This window comes from Loxodonta africana, chromosome 4 (assembly GCF_030014295.1).
Source record: "Loxodonta africana isolate mLoxAfr1 chromosome 4, mLoxAfr1.hap2, whole genome shotgun sequence".
Classification (NCBI taxonomy): Eukaryota; Metazoa; Chordata; class Mammalia; order Proboscidea; family Elephantidae; genus Loxodonta; species Loxodonta africana.
Window position 1 is genome coordinate 71,808,289 of NC_087345.1, and position 6,000 is coordinate 71,814,288.

Consider the following 6,000-nt stretch of genomic DNA (forward strand, 5'->3'; position numbering starts at 1 on the left):
GATGTACAACTATTTGTTTGCATTCCTGCTTTAAATTCTGTGTGGTATATATCTAAGAGTAGAATCACTGGGTCGTATAGTAATTATATGTTTAACTCTCTGAGGAACCACCAAACTCCTCATTTGTTTTAACCTTATAGATGGACACTGTTGATCTGGTCACTTGTCATGCTTCCCTCTTTGAGTTGACAGCTAGGAAGTTCAAACTCAAATTTCTGGCCCAGCCATGTTGTTGTCGTCAAGTGCTGTCGAGTCAAGTTCTGACTCAACAGAGAGCAACTGTATGTGAAACAGAAGGAAACACAGCCCGGTCCCGCTCCGTCATCACAATCATTGTTGTGTTTGAACCCATTGTTGCAACTATTGTGTCAGTCTATCTCACTGAGGGTCTTCCTCTTTTTTTTTTTTTTTTTTAACTGGTCCTCTACTTTACCAAGCATAATGTCCTTGTCCAGGGACTGGTCCCTCCTGATAACATGTTCAAAGCAGCATGTGAGATGAAATCTCACCATCCTTGCTTCTAAGGAGCATTCTGGCTGTACTTTTTCCAAGAAAGATTTGTTTGTTCTTCTGGCAATCCATGGTATATTCAATATTCTTCACCAATACCATAATTCGAAGGCATCAATTCTGACTTATTCATTGTCCAGCTTTTGTATGCATATGAGGTGATTGAAAATACCATAGTTTGGGTCAGGTGCACCTTAGTCCTCAAAGAGACATCTTTGCTTTTTAAAACTTTAAAGAGATCTTTCACAGCAGATTTGCCCAATGCAATACATCATTTGATTTCTCAACTGCTGCTTGCATGGGTGTTGATTGTGGGTCCAGGTAGAATGATATCCTTGATAACTTCAATCTTTTCTTCATTTATCATGATGTTGCTTATTGGTACAGCTGTGAGGATTTTTGTTTTCTTTATGTTGAGGTGTAATCCATACTGAAGGCTGTATGTATTCTTTGATCTTCATCAGTAAATGCTTCAAGTCCTCTTCACTTTCAGCAATCAAGGTTGTGTCATCTGCATATCACAGGTTGTTAAGAAGTTTTCCTCCAGTCCTGATGCCCTGCTCTTCTTCATATAGGCCAGCTCCTCAGATTATTTGCTCAGCGTACAGATTGAGTAAGTATGGTGAAAGAATACAACCCTGACCCACACCTTTCCTGATTTTAAACCATGCAGTATCCCCTTCCTCTGACAAGCCAAGGAGTAGGTTTTATTAAAGTCTCCACTTTTTTTTTTTAGTAGAGTTTATTTTTTAGAGCAGTTTTAGGCTTACAGAAAAAGTGTGTAGAAAGTACAGAGATTTGCCATTTACCTCCTTTGTCTCCACATTTTGCAGATGAAGAAACTTAAGGTTGGAAAGGTACATGACTCAAGTCTCACAATAGTTAGATGGTAAACTGAAACCTAGGGCCCTTTAAGTCTAAATTCCATGTTTTTTCCACTTCATCAACCATACTACCTCTAAAATATCCTTCTTCAATAGTACGGTAATACATGTAAAAATAAACTTAGTTTCCTCTTTTCATTCTTATCCAAAGAGGAAGGAGTCTGTAATGGGGTGAGGAAGAGAACAAAAGCTCTTGCCATTAACCCATTTCTTGTTTTGTTGCTACATACAACAACTGAAAAGAAAACTCATAAATATAAAACTGATTGTATCACTTAACTATTTGGTAGATGAAAGAAGTAACACAATATCATATTGATGTTATCACTTAACTTCTCTTAAAGTGCCTCAAGGATGTGTTCACTAGTTTTAGGCTACAAAGTTCCTGGTGTTTATTTTTCTTCTTAATTGCTCAAATTTTATTCAACACTAACACTGCTTCTAGGGAAGAAGCCAGAATAAATGGGCTGAAAATACAACATGGTATTGAGAAATGTTGGACAAAATTCTTATCCTATGTTACTGTGTGAATTTATCCAAGAAAGTTTCCTAGTGAGAGCCTCTGGCTTATTTTTCTCTATATAACTCAAACAGGTGGGGAATAGTCATACAATTCACATAAACAATGTATGTATGCTGTGATTAAAAATTACATTCTACTTTAACTGTGCAACCTGGTGACTTGCCTAAACCATACATAAAGAAGTACATGGAGAGCATTTCACATTAACACATGATGGACAGGGTCTCAAAGTTAGGAGGTTTGGGTTCTATTCCCTGCTCTGAAGTTAATTAAGTGTAGTAATAGTTTACATTTTCATATGGCCACATAGTCTACAAAATCTTTTCATTTTCTCATTTGATCTGTATGCCAACCCCAATAAACCAAAAAAAAAAAAAAAAAACCATTGTCATGGAGTCTGTTCTGACTCACAGTGACACTACAGGACAGAGTGGAACTGCCCTATAGGGTTTCCAAGGAGAAACTGGTAAATTCTAACTGCTGACCTTTTGGTTATCAGCTGAGCCCTTAACCACTACACCACCATCCCAGTCCCATAGTTGAGGAAACTAAGGCTCAAGAAGGTTCAATCATCTGTCCTTTGTGAGAGCTAATAAAGACTGAAATCCAAAACCACTGCCAGGCTTCTGACCCTAAGTTCACTGTTCTATCTAACCCTCCATGGAGTCATGTGAATAGATTATACCACACAGAATGAGTCATTTAATCTTTTTCTTTCAGTTTCTTCATCTCTAAAATGAGGAAGAAAGGCTACTTGACCATTAAGATCACTTCCAAATCCAAAACTTTCTGCAAGCACTTTCTCATAGTACTTATGTTATACTCTTTATTATAGTTATTTATATGCTTATCTTACTTCTCCCCCTAGACTACATGTTCCTTAAGGTAAGGGTCAGTTCCTTACTGAAGTTTCTATTCCTAACGGCTCCTAGATTCTCAACACAAATTTGTTGAATGAATAATAAAGTGATACCACATGTCCCAAAATGGCATTAAGAAGACTTTGACACCTGTAAAATGTCAAATTGGTAAAAGTTGTATGATAGATATGTTTACAACCCATAACCCATTGCCATCGAGTCGATTCTGACTCATAGCGACCCTATAGGACAGAGAAGAACTGCCCCATAGTGTATCCAGGGAGTGGCTGGTGGATTTGAACTGCCAAGACCTTTTAGTTAGCAGCTGTAGCTCTTAACCACTGCACCACCAAGGCTCCATTTTTATAACAACCACCCCGCCCCCCCCCACACTAAAAAAAAGGAACTGGTGAGGCTGCTTAAGTACAACCAAATGCCTCATAGGATTTGGTTCTTTGGTTTGGAGGGTTAGAATCATGGTTTCATGGGACATCCCGATTAACTGGCCTAATAATGTGTTTAGTGCTTCTTTTCTACCTTAGTTCCTTGTGTAGTACCTGAGGTCTTAAAAGCTTGAAAACAGCCATCCAAGGCACAACAATTAGTCTCTATATGCCTGGAGCAACAGAGGAAGAAGCAGAGTCGGGAAAAGAAGGAGGAAATGGAATGTGTAGCTAATTGCCTCCATGAATGATTGCCTCTTTTGCCATGAGACCAAAAGAACTGGGTGGTGCCTGGATGCCATTACTGGACATTTTGATTAAAGATTCTTTAGATGAATCCTGATCAAAAGGGGGAAAAATTAGGACAGAATTTCAAATTCTCATAGACTCCAGACTTTCTGAAGCCACGGAGGCTGGATGAACTTCTGAAACTATTGCCCTGAGATAATCTTAAACTTTAAATCAAAAATATTCCCTGAAGTCTTTTTAAAAACCAAACAATAGTTTAGCTAAATTAGTAAAGAACATCTGCCTTGAGCAGTGTGCTCTTTTAAGATCTACCTACATGAGATCAAATTGACAACAGCAACTTGAAGACTAGATGGGAAACTAAGGTGGCAGTGAGTTTATATTAATGGGGGAAGAATGACTAAGAAAAGGAGGGTGACAATGGTTGTACAACTAAAGAATGCAATCAATGTCACGTTGTACATGTGCGAACGGTTGAACTGGTGTATGTTCTGCTGTGTATACTCTCAACAACAACAAAATGAGATAAATTATAAAAAAAAGACTTTGAGGTGACACACAAAGAATGTATTAAGGATAGGACTCTTAAAACAGTATTATCTAGAAATAGTGCCTGACTTTCCTAGTGCTACTATAACAGGAATACCACAAGAGGGTGAGTTTAAAGAAAAAAAAATTCTTTTCTCACAGTTTAGTAGGCTAAAAGTCTAAATTCATCATGCAGCTATAGGCAGAGGTCCTTGTCTCTTTCAGTGTCTGTAGCTCCTGTGGTGCTCCTTCGTCCCTAGGTGATCTTCATGAGGCATATTTCTTCCCCCTGTTTATGGTTGCTTCTGTGTTTAATCTGCTGTTTTTATAAATCAAAAGGGATTGGCCTCATTAACATAAAAAGAAAACTCTGTTTCCAAATTGGATTATAACTGCTGGTATAGGGGTTAGGGTTCCAATACATATTTTGGGTGGACACAGTTTAATCCGTAACAAATAGGATAGAAATACGAATTTACAAATTGAGCACAAAGTTTCTGGAATGTATCTACCAAGAGCATCATGGCCCAGGCTGCTCTAGAGGTTTGGTTTCCTTAGCAGCAAAGGCATTTTAATATCAATGCTTTCTTCTCCCATATCATGCGAGGAATGGTGAAAACAAAGATCTCCAAAAATCTCAGTTTATTGATTACTCACTCTTTTCATAAGAATTCTTTCTTTAAAATGTTGTTTTATGTGAGATAAACAGCTCCACAATAATAGTAGGAGACTTCAACACACCACTTTCAGTGAAGGACGGAACATCCAGGAAGAAGCTCAATAAAGACACAGAAAATCTAAATGCCACAATCAACCAACTTGACCTCATAGACATATACAGAACACTCTACGCAACAGCACCCAAGTATAATTTCTTTTCCAATGCACATAGAACACTCTCTAGAATAGACCACATATTAGGTCATAAAACACACCTGGCATAACAGGATATCCATCTGCAAAAAAATGAAACAAGACCCATACCTCACACCATGTTCAAAAACTAACTCAAAATAGATCAAAGACCTAAATATAAAATCTAAAATGATAGAGATCATGGAAGAAAAAATAGGGACAATGCTAGGAGCTCTAGTACATAAACTGTATGCAAAACATTACTAACGATGCACAAACACCAGAAGAGAAACTAGATAACTGGGAGCTCCAAAAAATCAAACACCTATGCTCATCTAAACACTTCACCAAAAGAGTAAAAAGATCACCTATGGACCGGGAAAAAGTTTTTAGCTATGACATTTCTGATCAGCGTCTGATCTCTAAAATCTACAAGATACTGCAAAAACCCAACAACAAAAAGAGAAACAACCCAGTTTAAGAATGGGCAAAGGATATGAACAGGCACTTCACCAAAGCAGACATTCAGGTGGCTAACAGATACATGAATACGCTCACAATCATTAGCCATTAGAAAAATGGAAATCAAAACTACAATGAGATTCCACCTCACTCCAACAAGGCTGGCATTGATCCAAAAAATACAAAATAATAAATGTTGGAGAGGTTGTGGAGAGACTGGAACACTTATACACTGCTGATGGGAACGTAAAATGGTACAACCACTTTGGAAATCCATTTTTAAATCCTTAAAAATCTAGAAATAGAAGCACCATATGATCCAGCAATCCTACTCCTTGGAATATATTCTAGAGAAATAAGAGCCTTTATACGAATAGATATATGCACACCCATGTTCACTGCAGCACTGTTTACAATAGCAAAGCGATGGAAGCAACCAAGGTGCCCATCAACGGATGAATGGATACATAAATTATGGTATATTCACACAGTAGAATACTACGCATTGATAAAGAACAGTGATGAATCCATGAAACATCTCATAACACAGAGGAATCTGGAAGGCATTATGCTCAGTGAAATTTGTCAGTTGCAAAAGGACAAATATTGTATGAGACGACTATTATAAGAACTCAAGAAATAGTTTAAACAGAGAAGAAAATATTCTTTGATGGTTATGAGGGTGG